Genomic DNA, 17498 nt, shown 5'->3' with positions numbered 1-17498 from the left:
CAAATATTTTTTAGCGGTTTTTGAAGCTTTGGGTTTGAAGAGGTTAAGAAAGAAGAAAATTAGTCATACTTTAAACGTTTATGTCTTAAAAACTGTACAATGCGTATAGAAAGTCATGATGCCCACAAAAAGGTCTTATATAAATACATCCTGTTCTTGTGAATGAATTTTCGAATTTGGATACAAAGTCATCACACAAAAACAGGTCACACTTTAAACACTTGTAGCTCAAAAATGTTAATGGTATCTGATAAGTAGATCTTGACGGGAAAAAAATCGTTATTAAATATCTCTGATACTCCATGTTGTTGCGACAGTTATATGAGCGCAATAAACCAGAGTTATTGTAAGGTACATTCAAAATCCTCTGAAATATGCATTTTTTACGAAACAATGCGTCATATTTTTGACAAAAAATTTAAATATTTTATATATATAAATACGAAAATGATAAATACCAGTCGTAAATCCAAATTCTCACTTTATTGGACAGCCAGTATAACCCGAAATACAGAGAGAAAATTTCATCAAGATAACTCGCATAATTTCTGAGCAATAAAATTTTGCATGCAATGAAGTAACAAAAAAACATGCATCTTCAAAAAAAATACATTTTAAAACTATTTACAGCTTTTAAAAGCATTACTCCTGGTGCATTAATTTAGCCATAATTTAATTTCTACAAATTATACGAACATCAATAAGTTTCGGAATTCACAAACAGAAAAATATTGAAAAAAATTTGGCATTTTTCATAAAATTTATCAAAGGCCGCCTGACGCCTCGAAGACACTCACTGCATACGTATGTAAAAAACACGGCAAATAAGTAAGCTCAACAAGTTTTTAACGGGAGGAAGAAGAAAAGCAAGAAAAAATACACAAGATTGCACACACACACAAGTGAAGTGATTTTTACAGTTTTCAGCTACCGATTTATCGACTGGGGAAATATCCCCTAAGGTGCATTTCTTTAATCGTCAAGAACGACCCTTCGTGTGGATGGATAATGATATCCACAGCAAAAGAAAACAAGAAAGCTATTTCCATGATGGATGGATGCTCTACATGACAGAAGCTGTAAATCAACTACCAGATAGCCTACAGCAAGATTCTAGAACCATTCCAGTTTTATATATGTGTACATGTAATAACTGAAAAAAGAAATTGAAAAAAGACTAAGCTTGTGGCCTCTTTTTCTTAATCGGTGGTGGGTGTGAAAGAACATTTTTTGGTAAAAAAAAAAATTTCAAATTCTTAAATAATACCAAACTCTATAATTTATCCAAATATTCTCAATAAAGTTTTACATATTTAAAAGAAACTCCAAACGAATTCTTTATACCCTCGAGACGAATAAAAGGTTTCATTAAAGACGAAAAAGATTCGAATGTATTTTTTTTTTTTTTTGCTTTGCAACATAATGTCACGAAATGTTAATTCTCCGACATGTTGTCTGCGTAAGAGATAAGAGAAACAGTTGAGAATTTTCAAAATTCGACGTATGTATAACATGCTTTCCCACTTACATCTTCAAGAGCCTCTTGGCCATGTTTTTAATCTTTAGCTATGAACTCTTGTAGAGAAATTAATTAATGAAAGACTTATTCTCTACGTATCTTTCTATCGGTACCAATTTGGCGGCCATAAGTGACGCGAATCCATTTTTTTTTTTTCTGAAAACTGCAAACCTAATTACGTCAATACTATTAAGAACTTTTCCTCGCGGCAAAACTAAATGAAATGGGGTTTTTTTTTAACTTAATCCGAAGTTTCAATTTTTTTTTTACGTAATTCCGTTCCATTTATTTATGATTTCGCCACTGATTATTTTTGAATTTTTGAGATATCAAGTATGCATATTCGGATACTTTCGCTATTCATTCGAGAATACATTTTTCCCCTTCTGGCCCCTAAAGGCTTAAATTCGAACTCAATTTTGTAGTTGAATGCTAGACAAAATAAAAATTATTGAATAGTTTTTGAGATTTGTTTTAATACACAACTGGTAAAAACGGAGTAAAATACTTGTAATATTTTTTTTCTTTCAAATTGAAATAAATATTTTAGTGCGAGACTTACTTGTCATTGCTTTTTTTTTTGGGGGGGGGGGGGAGAAACATGCGTTTCAGAACAGTAATAACTATTAAAGTATTTAAGTTGTTATTTTGTAACTAATAACTGCTGCAAGTACGAATGGATGCTATATACCAACTGAAGTTATTTGCATACAGACTGGAGATGTGGGATGTATATAGTATTACAGTGTCGTGTGTTGAAAGTATTGCTTTAAAAAAGTTGATTATGTAAATTATAAGCTTCATTAGAATCCAACAGAATCATAGGTAGAATCACCGCTGCTCGTGGGTGGAGATACGGGGGGGGGGGGCGTGGAAGGGCATTGCCCCCCAGCGTCAAAGGTGAAGTTGGCTGATTTAATGTATACGTGCATATATGTATTGGCATCATCATCATCGTGCCCCCCCCCCCAGACTTCCAAGTCTATCTCCGCCTATGCCGCTGCTTAGGCGATTGAGTGTGGCCAGTGACAAACGAGTTTGATGGTTCATTTCAGCGTCTAGCGTTGAAATAAATGTTTAAATCACTATGATTGTTCACTGTCATGACCAAGGTCTGACATTTAGACCAGGTCTGACTAGGTAATTTTTATGTGTACTATATGTGTTGTTTTCAATGGTTTTTATTTTTCTGTCTGATTTCATTTCTGAATGATTTTATTTATATACACTATATGTATTTGTTTTTGTCTTCTTTCTTTTTCTTCGTGCTTTTGGTATTATGTATTATTTTCACAACTGTAATTGGGTTTCCTGTAGTTGTGTACACTCAAATATATAAATGAGTAAAAAGAATGCCCCACAGAGCTTTATCAGACACGACCAGAAAATTTGGAAATCTCTCTTCTTTCTTTCAGATCAGACATTCAAAGGGGGTAAAAAATGCTATCTGATCAAGATTTCGATGAATCGAATGATTTCTGAAACGAACTTTTTCCTAGAAAAACAAGAATGAAAAAATTGAGATTTGCATTGCAGTTATAATCATCTCACTGCGATTCATTGGAATTTCTGCTGTGGGCAGTGGTGGCGTAGAAAATAAATCCGAAGTCATCTGAACGGACATAAAGTAGTGATCTTTCTGATACAGTAAATGGCAGTGACTGGGGAAGAGAATAATGTACTGAGTTTCACGTCAGTTACTCACAATTTAGACAAACAGCAAAGTTGTGCACAAAAAGCCACTAAGTGAACCTTTGACTATGAAAAAAACAATAGATCGCATTAGGGATAGTGATACTTAAACAAAGTAGGAATAAACCCGAATAAAGACGGTGGTGAAGCTTTGAATTCCAACCACTATCCCTATGCAATAACTTGTTTTCATCGACATCCAAAGATTCATTAATTTCAGGCTCTCTTTTTCTGTCTAACCTTGTATCATATGTCATATAATTGCTTGTCGACTGGCTATTGTAGCTGTAACAGAGAGATTTGTAGCTTGGAGACCTTCATAACAATTGAGCATAATCTTCAAATTCAGTCGTAAGTACATAGCTGTTCTCATCGACGAAACGTCAGTTTTAGTAAAAAATGAAATCAAAGCGGAAGAAATGAGAGAAGAATAAAAAACACACACACACACAGTGAGCCACCCGACCGAGAGTAAAAGAAGCCAATCTGCCAGTGGCAGCAAAAGTACTAAACCATGATGTTGTCCTGACACTGTGACAAATCGGCACAATCCTGAAAGCATTCGGATCCCATTGGCTAGCTCAAGATAAATTGTTCGGGTCATCTTTCAGAGGAAAAAAGATTTTATTGGCAGCAACCAATAGAACCGAGATGGCTCGCGTGACGTCATTTGTCACTCGGGAATCGATCCTGTACGTCGCTGTCATTCATCGACAGCCAAGCAAGAAGTAGCTCGAAACCCAATACTTCGAATAATTGCTGTAAATAATGGTTCGATCATGTGACTTATATCCCTCTAACATTTGGCATGGAACGAATCCACGTGACTTTGTTTTTCCACGTCCTTTTAATTTTATATACATTGTATTACGTTTCTTTTACTGTGGTGAAGAAACTAAAATCTAGTTGGTCCAGTATGCAGTGGCGCATTTACAGGTGGGCTATAGCTTAGGGAGGCAAGTTCGAGGGGCGGCAAATTTGAGGAATGTGTGGTGAAGAAAATTAATAGAATGGGAGAAGGGCGGCAAAACTTGAAAAACCCTCAATAAATCCGCCTCTGCCCTATAGACAAGGTCAGTGAGTGACCAAAAAAGTGACTAGAGAGTTTACAAGCACGTGAATGAGCAAAAAAGTGACTTGGAGCGTGAGCAAGTACATGAATGACCAAAAGAGTGACTTAGAGCGTGAGCAAGTATATGAATGGTCAAAAAAGTGACCTAGAGAATGTGAATGACCAAAGAATGACAAAAGAATGTATGGTACGTTTACACATGAATGTGTGTAAAACTCAAGAGTCATTGAGCAACCAAAAGAGTGACCTGGAGCGTGTTCAAGTATGTGAGTGATCTAAATAGAGTGCAAGCATGTGAGTGACTAAAGGATTGACTTGGAGAGTATGTGAGCATGGTAGTGACGTAAAAGAGACACGGACGTAGTCGCAGGAGAGGGTGAGGCCAAGTGGGTTAAAGAGTGGCGAATTCGAGAAAAGAGTAATCAAGAAAATTAGACTAGAATGGAAGATGGGAGGCGAAATTCATTTAGCCCTCAGGCGGTAAAACCATATATACACCTATGTCAGTATGCAAGGCATGTTGAGCAAGTAAGCAACTTGAGAGAAATTCACGTTCAACTTGAAATACGACATGATTACTTTCAGCTCTCACTTCCGATAGAGTCTTGGGGCAAGTCGAAAATTGAGTGATGACCGTCTTGCAAATTTGGGACCCGAGTGATAATGTCACGCGCCCATCTTATCTACAGTGTCTCCCAAGAGCTTCGAAGCACCAGAAACCGCTTATGAAAAGTGATAATTTCAAGGCCACTCAAGCCGCGTGTGTGGTGTGTTTTTTGTTATACTTTATTTGATTTTTCTTAAGTTTCTTGTTCTTTTCTTACTGACTAACGTCAGAGTCAGACTCTTCTAAAAGGTGATTGATGAACGTGAGAGAGAGAGAGAGAGAGAGTGCTCGTGCTAAAGCAGCTTATTCTCACTCTTTCTTTTGCTATCGACGAGATGGCAGCAGAACCTCTTTCGCGCTTTCCGTCTACAGCTCCTGAGTAATTAGGAGCGCACATAATTAACGGTAGAACTTTTAACAAGGAAGCCTTCTGGGATGCTTTAGGGAGGTATTAATGCGACTTGATGGCGTTAATTTTGAGTAAGCGAACGCCTTTAAAGTTGCGTTTAAAGTACCTTCGCTTGAGAACTACGATCCCACAATGTCCGTTTTTTAATCGCTTAATGGCACGGCTGGTTGCATAAATTAAATAGAGGCGCGTTCATAAAATATTCTTGACAGGACCAAGTGGATTAAAAAACTGTAATCTGTGGTTATCAACTGCAATTAAACACCGGCCAACTTTGCGAAGAGATTTCTCTCTCTTGTCTTTTTAAAGCGATTAGCGATTCGCATAATAACGAACATAAAAAAAATTGTGAGAGCTCTGGATTCGATCCTCGAACAACTTTTCTTGCTGGTGAGAGTGGGAAAAAATGAATGGGTATCGGTTGAAACTGAGCATTATCGTTTACAAGATTTAGGTTTTATGCTGTTTATTTATCGTACTAACAGTCCCAATGTTACCAATTACTTCTAATGGTGTCTTCATTTTGAATATGCTGGTCGGAAACATTCCAATAAACTACTTAATAATTGGATCTCGTGATAACATGCGAAAAACTAACCCGAAAGTACCAACGACTTTCTCTTTTATGTTTCAGAGAGGTTTATGCGCTAACGTCTCGCTGTGGAGATTTTTTGTAGCAATCATGCTTTTCAGATCACCGCCATCTTTTTTTCACAAGTAGAATCAGTATCTCAGAAATTCCGACAAGGACTGAGTAAATTTTAAACTCACGAGAAATCAGAATTTCATTTGGTACATGCGGATGTCTGGCATATCTTAACCCTTCTATTATTAATTACTACATTAGGAAAAAATGAAATAATTGTCATGTAAATTTTTTGGTCGGTCATTTTAATTCTAATAAAAGCCAAAAAAGAAAATTCAAAAAATTATACAGTGCACAGTGAATTAATTAACCTGGTACTCGATGGGAGGGTCTAGGGTAGAGAGCAATGTAGGCATGTGTAGTGTTTCCAATGACTTTTTCGCGTCAGTCTTTAATAGTGAAGGCGATATTCAAAGTACCGTTGTGACATGGGCTGACAAAGTCCTCAACGAAATTCATGTAGAAGATGTGGAAGCCCCCTAAAATTTAAAAAAAAATGTAGGTGCAAACAAAGCACTAGGACCAGATGATATTTTTCCTATGGTCCTAAGAAAATAAGCTAATATGTGTTGGGGCCATTTTCACAGATTTACAGAAGTAGTGTTGCTGAGAGCATCGTCCCAGAAGATTGGAAGCTCGCTAATATTGTTCCGATATTTAAAAAGGACAGTAGAGAAACCGTGTCAAATTATCGTCCAGTCAGTTTGACGAGCTTTCTCTCGAAAATTTTGGAAATTATCATCAAAAGGCAATTGTTGATGTGGATAGACGAAAATAATGTGATGTCGGAAAACCAGCATGGGTTCAGGAAGGGGAAGTCATGTATAACCAACCTCCTTTGCTTCCATTATCAGGTGACCAAGGCTCTGGGAAATGGCAAAAACTTCGACATTGTTTATCTTGATTTCCAGAAGGCATTCGATCCAGTCCAATATTATAAACTATCGAAGCGTTTACATGAAATTGGGATTGGGGGCACTCTCTTGTAAAATTGGATAGAATCGTGGTTGCTAGATAGGTTTATGGTGAACGAGAATATTTCTGGTTGTGTCAGAAGTGGAGTCCCTCATGGGAAGTGTCCTTGGTTCCATTCTTTTTAAACTTTTTATCAATAAGCGCTATCGGGGGCATCGATGGGATTGTTGGCTAATTCGCAGATGACGTGAAGCTTATGGAGGTAGTCGGGAATCAAAGCAATAGGGGGAGTTGCTACAGACCCACCTAAACAGGACTGCAGCTTGAGCAAATGAATGGAGCATGTCTTTTAGCGTTGTTGAACAACCCTCGTTTCACTTACGAGTTGAATGGTGTTATTATTCCGGATGCAACTATAATATATTATAGTAACCTATATAATAATATAACCTATATAATAATATAACCTATATAATAATATAACCTATATAATAATATAACCTATATAACCTATAACCTATATTATAGGATCACCGATCTGGGTATTCTTATTGATGAGCGGCTTAGATTTTCTGAACACTGTTCAGCGGTGGTCAAAAAATCGAATACAATGCTCGGCTTAATTCTTGAAAAGGGGTCTTCGCGTTCTCCTGAAGTGATTCTTCCACTTCTCCGGGTCTTAGTTCGTCCTGGATTGAAGTATGCCGTTAGGTTTTGGAAACCATACTTACATAGGGACATTGACTTGGTCGAGGGGTTGCAGAGAAAAGCCACGCATGCTCTTGATGGCACACTGGGCTTAAGCTATGAAGAGAGACTTGATGTTTTGAATAGGCTTTCATTAGACAAGCGCAGGTATCGGGGGATATGATTGAAGTGTTTAAAATTTACAACGGGATGGATAAAATGGACTATGAGTCAATCACCGTCAATCAACTGCTTCGACAAGGGGACACCAGTATCGATTGGTGAGGAACGATTCTAGGTTGTGGTGCGCAGGGAGTTTTTCAGTTTTTCCCTAATAGGGTTGCGAAAAAATGGAATAGCTTACTTCCGGGGGTCGTGAATTCTAACACGACTGACACGTTTCAAAATAAACATGATAAACATGTTGGGATAAATCGAGAAGCTATCCATACTTAGATGAGACAACCATAATTTTTTATTCAGTATATTTATATTTTATCATAATTATTGGTTTTTTATTTCTCTTATTTGGTTGCTGTATTTTTGATATAGTTTAGATACATATTCGACATCCATATTTTTTATGGGCATCTTTTTTTCAGCCACCTCGTCGGGAATTTTGTCTGTTGTGCTCTTTGTATTTCTATTTAACGTTTCATTTTTCTCAGCCACCTCGTTGGGCATCTTGCCTGTTGTGGCGTTGTATTTGTATTTGTATCAGCACTATACGCTTACAATAAAAAATAAAAATACCAGTTCAAATATGTTGAATAATACAGTTGCATGAATGTTTATTTATTTTGTCACAAAGAAAACCCTTATTTTTTTCGTATATTTGTTAGGGCAAACTTTGTTGGAACAGGGTTTTACTGCATCACACAGAAGTGTAATAAAGTAAAGACTTACGGAGGACTCTTACCTAATGGATTTTATTAATCTACATGTTTAAAAAACCAGTTGTACCACATTTGTACTGTCATCTGGTAATCGTAAAGTAGTTATACAGTCCTTATAGTTCAAAATATCACCACCTAACTACGTATGTAAGGAATGTTACGGGGGATGTGAAAAAGAAAGTGGTATTTTAAAGTACCGACAGTCAGGACCGCAACTAGATGTTTGGTCACCCGGGGCAAGTGCGCATTTTGGCGCCCCCTTGTAATGTTGAAGGAGAGGTTTGAGAATGAAATTTGCGCCCCTCTGGTTCAGCGCCCGGGGCACGAGACCCGCCTGCTCCCCCCCCCCAGTTGCGGCCCTGACGACAGTAGTCAAAGGGTTTAATAAAAAAGATTCATAATGTTTCATCCTGTTTATCAGTAGTTACCTATATATACGTTCCCTGAAAATCTAAATGTTTCTATCGAAGTTATCTACTCACAAATTGTGTATACAAGTGTAAAAACAAATTTGACAGAAGTTCCACAACCTCCAAAAACACCTCAAGCAACTGTAGTTTTCCAGTACCAAAAAAAAAAATTTTCAGAATGCTCATATAGGTAGACCTATTCATGGTTAAATAATGGACTGCACACTAAGATATCAAAATATAAATAGCATTCATCTTCAACCTGTTTTTTGGGAGCACCGTGTTGCTAAGTGAAGTACCTGATGAACTGAAGTTTTTTTTTCTCCTCCTCGTTTTTTCTATACTCCTGGTAGTGATTTTTCCCCCACATATAATGTATCTTTCTACTTTACACATGTAAGAGCGAAAGAGGAGGGTGAAAGAGAAATCTACTGTGTACTCTCTTATCTACTCATCTATTATACTTGTTTTTCCTTTTCTGTTTATTTTTTCTTTCTCCTTCTTCCTTTTTCTAACGTGCCGTTAGGTTTGAGCAAGGTTAACAGATTCGTCAAATACAGATCATCCAAATTTTTGATTAAAGCTTGTACATGAAGGGGTAAATGAATCTTGTTTTAAATTCGATGAAAAGCAATCACTTTGGATGTAAAACAAATTTTTCGTCGTTTTTGTTTTTTTCGTTTCAATGACGTTTTCCCTAGGCATGATAATTTTTAAGGCATCTTCTTGCCACAGATGTGGGTGAAACGTCAGGAAGAAAATGCCTAGGCCAAGGGTGCTCAACCTTTAGGAGAGCACGGGCCACTTCGTTTATTGGAAACGTGTCACGGACCACTTGATCTTGGAATGTGCCGCTGTCAATTAGGTTGCTTGGAAATGTGCCGCGGGATTCTTGAGTGATCTGGAATTTTTACTAGGCCTGTAAATATGTCTCGTGTCACTCAAGTGATCTGTGTATATGTCGCTGTCAACTTGAATGAACTGGAAATGTGCCGCGATCTGCTTGAGTGAACCGTAAATGTGCCGCGGGCTAAAAATGAACCGCTCGCCACTTGAGTGACATCTAGGAATATGTCACGGACCACTCAAATGATGTGGTAATGTTTTTACAAAAGTAGGCTCAACCTCGCTGATGTCTGACGACGCTGATGTCCTCGATGATGAGACACCATCTGATGTCTCCGAGGTGCCCATTTGGCCCGCGGGCCATGGGTTGGGCATGTATGCCTTAGACCAGTGTTTCTCAACTTATGGTCCCTGACGATGGTACAGGTGGTCCGCAGGAAGACTTGATAGTTTCAATTCCAACTAAATGAAAAATGTTTTTATTGATATTAGTAATATTCCTTGTGGGTCCAAATAAAAATGACAGAGAGGGAGAGAGAGAGTTTCATATTTAGTTTAACCATATCTAATCGGAGAAAATACTGGGAATCACAATATTAGGTATGAGTTAAATTGTAACCAAAAATGCACTTTATGAAAAATGGTTGAAGAGTCAGTGAATAAAGGACTGCAGCAAATCGCAATGAACTAAAATGTAGCCTATTTCACGAAGGAAAATAAAACATCAATTATTATATTTTTCACACACACACACATTTTCGTATCTATCTATATATATATATATATATATATATATATATATGCCAATATACAATGCCAATTATCAACAAAAAAATTGCCATACGTCGGCAAAATTACCAATTGCAGCTGAAATCGCTGAAAATTATGAATCAGTGGAAAAGTGAAAAAGATTACTGGGACTCGCAGTGAACTGAACTATAGTTCACACACAAAAAAAAACGTTGAATATGGCAAAAATATGAAGGACCTAAGATGAGTATATTTTTAATCATCATTTAAATGTTATGAAAGTTATCTTCATTCACGCCCTTTTAAGTAAGGATTACAAATTTGAATAAGATTCGTTGAAAAAAATGAGACAATTGTAAAAAATCGGAACCGACAAAAGCACAGGAATGTTCAGTAAAATATAGGGCGTATAGTCACGCCACTAATGCTTTTTTTTTTTTTTTCAAGCCGAGCACAACTCAGGTCTGTCGCCATGGACAATTTACTACCTAGTGAGTTGTGCCGGAAGTGTAAGTATGTGTACCTAACAGTCTGAGTGAAGTGAGTGAAGTGTAATGACTGAATATTTGTACCGTTTGTAGGACTGTTGCTCTCTGTGGCGAGACATTTTAATGGGGAGATCGGCTCGCATTTGCGCCTTGAAGTTGGGAACCACAGAAAACCAACTTCAGCCGACCACCACTGTGGTGACGGTGGGGCTCGAACTCGGGTCCCCGCGATGCGAGTCCGTCACTATGACCACTCGACCACCACAGCGGCCGCTAATGCTGTAAGTCAGAGGTCTGTCGAATTTTCTCAGATATTTTACTGGTCCTTGGATTCCGAAAGGTTAACAGACGCTGCTTTAGACCATGGCCTAATAGAACCGTTTGTAACTCATTTAACTCCGGCCATGAATGCCTCAGACAATACTTCAGATTTATTGTATATTTGACGTTCCACTTGCTCATTGACATGACCACTAGGTACGAAACATTTCCGTATTTTGCCCTTCCAACTATTTTTGATAAAAAAATATCCAATTTTTTCAGCGAAGAGCTTGCTTTGATTCCCAATCTTTACTAGATTCAGGAATGAAGGTGATTTTCATAATTTATAAATTCTGTTACAATGAATATGACTATAAATATTCAGTCACAAACATATTTGCCAAGTTCAATTTTTTCCGTGAAATACATTTTAATAGACCTGCTCTGTAGCATTTTTTTTTTCCTTCTCATCAAACATCGTTTATAAACAATATTTGGTAATCCGTACAGTATAGTTATACATTTATATACCTATGTCTATACCTCTAGTATTAAACTAAGGAAAGGACCTCAAAAACTCGTACTCGGTCTAACTTATACATCAGTTTCGCACAGACCGTATTTAATTCCATTCTTTGCGTGCGGTAAGCCGCATTCTGTGGACCAGAACTTAAACTGGAAAAGAAAGTCCCACACAATATGCCTCTCCATCGCTAGGTCCTCGTGGAAAAAGTTGTAGGCAGAATTTAAAATCTAAATTACGGTAATATTTAAGATTGAAAAAAATATATCTCTAGAAGTTATGGAAAATTTAATCAATCTCTACACTACAGGCTATGTGGTCCTGATCATAGGTGAATACAGATGGTGCAGTGCGTCTTAAGAGCATCATGGGTCCCCGGGCAAAGTAATTTTTCTGAGACCCCAATCTTGCTAGAAATACTTGTCCACCTATTCACATGCTTACTTGCGAAACTTTTATCCAGATCTCATTTTTATGAGGCCCCGGGCCGTGCCCGTGTGGGCCCATGCGTTGAGATGGCACTGACAGGGGCAATAAGGGCGACAGCCCCCCCCCCTTTTCCGTTCAGAGAACAAATTTTATTACTGGCATAAAGGAGCGACGGAGTTAGACACTAACCCCCCCCCCCCGTTCTATTCGTGAGGATCCTGATAAGATCTGGGTAGAATGACCCAGAAAATTCTCAAGTTTGTATATACCATGCACATGCATCCCTGATTACACAGCTCTCGTTACAAATTAATCCATCCATTTCAATCATGGTCTGAATTTTTGACAAAATGTCTAAATTTTTCTGAAATTATTTTTTTTCCTTCTCCCCTGATGTGGTGCCCCTCTTATAGTTGCACCCCTACGGGTCACACAATCCAATAAGAGCCACATCCGTCTTGGGCGACCAGTTTTCACCCCCGATAAGTATTTTTTTCAAAATTAATACCGTAGACTTCTTACTATACGGCCTAATGAGGCGGAGGGAGATCCGGATAGCAGAAGAGTATTGTAAATTCAGTCCTCCCTAAAACCCCCCCCCCCCAAAGAAAAATATATTTTTTATACCAAAACCTGCTCTTATTCATATTTCCTGCCCCCGAAGTACAGGCGAGTACATAATAAATGTTTGTTATGCACTTCTGAACTGTACTGTTTTGAAAATTTACTACAGAATAAAAATATTGCATGCATTTCAAGATAATCTTTATAATGTCTAACTTAATTGCAGAAAACATAAGATCACATTCTAGCTGACCCCACCGTGGGGGTCCATGGGATAATTTTCATTTACTATTAATGAAAATTATTCATGTCGTAATTATTTAATGTCGTGAAATTGTAATTTACTACTTCAATATTTTATTTTTTTTATGATATGCAAATTATAAACAACAAATTTTGGATTTCATGGGGCAGGCAGGCAGCGTGAAAAATGATCTTCGCTACGTCCGTGATGCCCTGACCTTCACTAAAAGGTTTCCACTGTATCAAAAAGGTTGGGAAACGCTGCTGTACAGTAAAAATACGCTTTTAAAATTAACAAAATTTGAACGTAGAACGTAGTTTTTACAAAGTTTTTACAAAAATTATTTAAACCTATTTTACTGTTCATTGATAAAGGATTGCACAAATGTGAAAAGGTAGTATTGTAAGTCTATTAATGTATTACTGTTTTTGAACTAGGTCGGATAAGTCGCAGGGCCGGATTAACCATTAAGCAAAATAAGCACGTGCTTAGGGCATCGGGAGAATATGGGCACCACAAAAATGATCCAATCATTGTTTTTAAATGTATTATTGTTCATCTCCCTTTAAATGTACAATCCTACATTGTTTTTAAATATACAATTTTTTTTTCCAGCAATTACCATTCAGTACAAAATCCTAAAATTTTAGGAACACTTGATTGCGCAGTTGAAGGTATTTAATCGAAAGGAGGGTGGAAGGGGGAGGGGTCTGCTCCCCGAGCGCTGTATTAGGAAGGGCGTCGAGTTTACTCTCTTTCTGTTAAAAATTACGAGGAGGGGATGTCAAAATGGATACAGAGATCCCTCGCCCTAAGTGATGTCAGGTAAATTTTTGTTTCTAGTTACGATTCTGAGGGTAACACATAAGCAGAGAAACGTTAATTGCGAACAAGAATTCGCGTTTATACGCGCAGTTTTTAGATTGAGATTTTACTCTGTTTCCATAAATTAAGCCCAGAGCCGTCTCCACAGCAGCATGGGCTCCCGGGTAAAATAAATTTTTCTGAGCTCTCCCCTAGCTATAAATACCTGGCTCCCCCCAATATGCATACTCCCTCTCTCCAAAATTTTAACCAGATCAAATTGCTACGGGGCCTTCAAGACAATGCCGTCTTAACGCATGGGCCCATCCGGGCACGGCCCGGGGGCCTCAAGAGAAGTGGGGCCTCACAAAAATTAGATAGGGTTGAAATTTTTTAGGATTTGTGAGCCAGGTAGGGCCTCCGAAAAACCACTTGGCCCGGGAGCCCATCATACTCTTAAGACGGCCCTGCTTCAAGGCACTTGAGGCTCCCGAGCCGTGGCATCGTAAGCTTTGGGCAAAAAAATTCTACTTCGTCTAAATCCCCACCCCTACTCCACCTAAAAATACCTGCTTGCCAAATAGCCTACTTAACTCAAAAATCGTGAGTAAATCTAATTGTCATAAGGTGCCATGCGTTAAGATTACAAGTAAAAGGGACGGGGGCACCAAAATTACTTGAGTGATTAGGGCCTTCGTTTGGGTTAATCCAGCCCTGGATAGTCGAGAGTCTACTGTATTTATATTGCAGGGCGTCCTCAAAGAGCGGGACCTTTTAGGGCCGTATTCACAGACACGGTTTAAACTGTAGTCATGGTCCCCCACAAGGGCGGGGCTGACACGGCTCTAGCCCTGGGGCACGGGACAAGTAACATCATTTCTTGCTTTTCACTCTATAAATTAACTATAAATGGGCCCGTGAAAAGTCTGACCCGGGACCCCAGCCTAGGGGCCCTGCTACAGGATGTGGGGGCCATGACTGTATTCACAATTTTTGGATAAGAGATCAACATAGATTGGTTAAAAACCTGAATTTAACCAATCCGTGTCGATCTCTTATCAAAACATTATGACTATAGTTTAAACCATGTTGGTGAATACCGCCCTTACGGTCTCAACTACAACACACTCGTATATAAGGACGGCTCTGTATTCATAAACAAAAAAAGATCATTAGAAATCAACATTGTAAGTAAAACTTTCTCCATCCGAAATATAACACTCGGCGAAAAAAACAATTACACATCGCCCTAATTTAATATAGTAATATTTTATTTTTTATATTAGGTATTTATGATCTTCAAACTCTCTCTCTCTCTCATCTATCACAGGGCATTTCTTCAGCGGTATTTGGTGCTGCCATCTTTTAAGATTATTTGCAACTTTATACAGTCACGTTTATTATTATTATTAGTATTACGTTGAAGTTGCTTTCCTTGGTTTGTCGAGGTACAACAGCACGGCTGTTGCACTGCATACCCTCCCTATCCTCATTTGCACTATCTACAAGTGCATTTATGCATTTAGCCATGGCAGATGTGTAGATAATTTAAAAATTCGCCTCCCTTTTAAAAGGCTCACACTCAAAGAGCAAAACAAAAGAAATAAGGAAATTAAAAATTTAAATTTAAACTACCCTTCACGAATGAATTGCCACGACACTGTGTGACCAAATCAGACCAAATGTAAAAGAAAACATTTTTTAAAAATCTCCTCTTTTCTCATGACAAATTTTCTATTTTAACGAACTGTCATCACAAAAATAGAATTCAAAAATTGACATAAAACCAGAATCATTCACAACATCCATTTTCCCAAGAAAACCGAAAGAAAGAAAGTCCATAATTTTTAAAAAAGAGTCTTATCAGGGCCATTACATATCATGATAAATTTCAATAATTACGTGTGTATTATATTTTTTAATACGTAAAGAAATTGTATATATATATTTAGACTTTGCAGAACTGCCCTTAGGGATGTGCGACAGGTGCGGTAGCACTGGGCCCCGCACTTACGGTAATAATAACTTCTTTCATAAACCATAAATTCTGAATTTTCATCAAAATTCTGGAATTATATCTTTCATAAATTCTGAATTTCCACCAATAATTCTGCACAATTGTTTCTTCAATAAATATATATTAATTGAATTAATATTCTTCAATAAATAAAAGTAATCGATTCCGAATTTTTATTAGTTTTCAGATTTTTTGTATTTCTTTAATTAGGTCCTAATTTTAATTGGTTATTGGAATTATTTCTTTCGTCAATTTAAAATTTTATCAGTCTGAAATTTTTTTTACTTTGCATTGTGAATTATACGAAGGTTTTTTAACAACTGGCTGTTGCGAAGATATATTTTGGAAAGAGAGGGAAAAATTCAACTTCCTTTATATACGGGGAATCGAACCCACGTCCTTTCACTTTCCGGTTTAATGCCCTAGACCTCGAAACTAAAAAAGGAAACGAATCTTTCAATCTTTCCTTCACCCGGAAAGTGAAAGGACGTGGGTTCGATTCCCCGCAAAGGCAGTTGAATTTTCTTTCGTTCCAAAATATAGCCAGTTGTTAAAAAACCTTCGTATGGAGTGACGTCAACCTTTCATAAGTCGCATCTGGTGGCAGCGTCAGCAATTGTGAGCTTGGCCTGAGTCAGATCCGGCCGTCCACATGTACGGTCCCTTTCAGTGCACAACGAGCTCCAAGGAAAGATGGGGTGACCCGTTGCCTTTGTAGTCTAGTGGTCTAGGGTATTCACCTGGAAAGTGAAAGGACGTGGGTTCGATTCCCCGCGAAAGCAGTTGAATTTTCTCTCTTTCCAGAATATATTTTCGCAGCAGCCAGTTGTTAAAAAACCTTCGTATGGTAGCGGAGAGTGACGTCATCCTTTTCATAATTGTGAATTATGTCTACATTTTTTTTTTTTTGTATACATATTTTTCACCATTCCTGTATATTTTGTAACAATGTATGAATTTTTGGATACCGGTTTCCCCTATCTCACAGAATATATGAAATCGGGGTAAGGCGGGGGCCCCCAAAATGATTAGGATGATTTATGTCTGGGGGAGCATGATGATAATGATGTCAATTCATATATACGCAAATACATTAGATCAGTCGGCTTTAACTTTGACGCTGGGTCCCCCCCCCCCCGTATCTCCGCCCATGCTTAGAGCTGACAATCGCGCGTGTGTGTGTGTGCGCGCGCATAGCCCACTAAACAATTATGAATGTCTAGTCGGCCGTGGTGTGTGTGTGTGACTCTATTCTTATTATTAATTTGGTTAAGAATTAGATATTTATAATCCAATAGATAATAAAACTAATATTTTTCACTTAAAAAAATTTGGATATAAAGATCTCTCTCTAAAACAGTGATTTCCAACGTGGGCGTTAACGCCCCCGGGGGGCGATGGAATGTTCCAGGGTGGCGGTAGAAGCTACGGGTACAACATAGGATTCTATGGGTTAGATTGCGTTGGGGGCGATGAGAGAAAAACATTTCTGAAAAAGGGGGCGATGGGACAAAAAAAGGTTTTCGGAAACTATGCTCTAAAAGAAAAACAAAATATGTTTTCACGATTGATTTTCACTTCTCAATATGTAATATCATCACCCGATTTCTAATCAATTTTCTTCAATACATACAGTGTAGTAGCACAGCGTTTTCCAACCTATTGCCCGCGACGATGGCACAGGTGGCCCACAGGCAGCTTTGATAATTCAATCCTAAC

The sequence above is a fragment of the Pholcus phalangioides genome, unplaced genomic scaffold (assembly GCF_987345545.1).
Source record: "Pholcus phalangioides strain wild (caught in Gottingen) unplaced genomic scaffold, Ppha-v1.0 ptg000007l_1, whole genome shotgun sequence".
NCBI classification, from domain to species: Eukaryota; Metazoa; Arthropoda; class Arachnida; order Araneae; family Pholcidae; genus Pholcus; species Pholcus phalangioides.
Note: the sequence above shows the minus strand (reverse complement) of the source record.